Here is a 387-nt window from a genome sequence, read left to right on the forward strand (position 1 = left end):
CTATACGAAAGGGCGTGCAGATTACTCCAGAGACAATTATTTCTATAGTTTTAGTCATAGTTCACGTAAACGGTCGCGACACGAGGACTTCCCAGGGAGGTCACCCATCCTAGTGCTGCCCTCGCGCAGGCACGCTTAACTTCGGGGTTCTGATGGGGCGAGAGCAGTGCCGCGCGTTGTCTCTCTCCTCCTTGTCCACACGTGCGCGAGGGATATATGAATAAACAGCCCTCTAAATGTCGGGTGCGATCATACCAGCACTAATGCACCGGATCCCATTTAGAACTCCGAAGTTAAGCGTGCTTGGGCGAGAGCAGTACTAGGATGGGTGACCCCATGGGGAGTCCTCGTGTTGCACCTCTTTTTCGTTTTTTTCTATTTTTGATT

At 51.2% G+C, this 387-nt stretch overlaps 1 non-coding gene across 1 annotated transcript; it reads left to right on the forward strand.

Annotated features, from left to right (window-relative positions):
- The first annotated feature begins 241 nt into the window (after positions 1-241).
- On the forward strand, positions 242-361 carry LOC140965771 (5S ribosomal RNA). Its single transcript, XR_012173150.1, has one exon. It is a non-coding gene; the product is annotated as a 5S ribosomal RNA (ribosomal RNA).
- The last annotated feature ends 26 nt before the right edge of the window (positions 362-387 follow it).

The sequence above is a fragment of the Primulina huaijiensis genome, unplaced genomic scaffold (assembly GCF_012295235.1).
Source record: "Primulina huaijiensis isolate GDHJ02 unplaced genomic scaffold, ASM1229523v2 scaffold14361, whole genome shotgun sequence".
In the NCBI taxonomy this organism is placed as follows: Eukaryota; Viridiplantae; Streptophyta; class Magnoliopsida; order Lamiales; family Gesneriaceae; genus Primulina; species Primulina huaijiensis.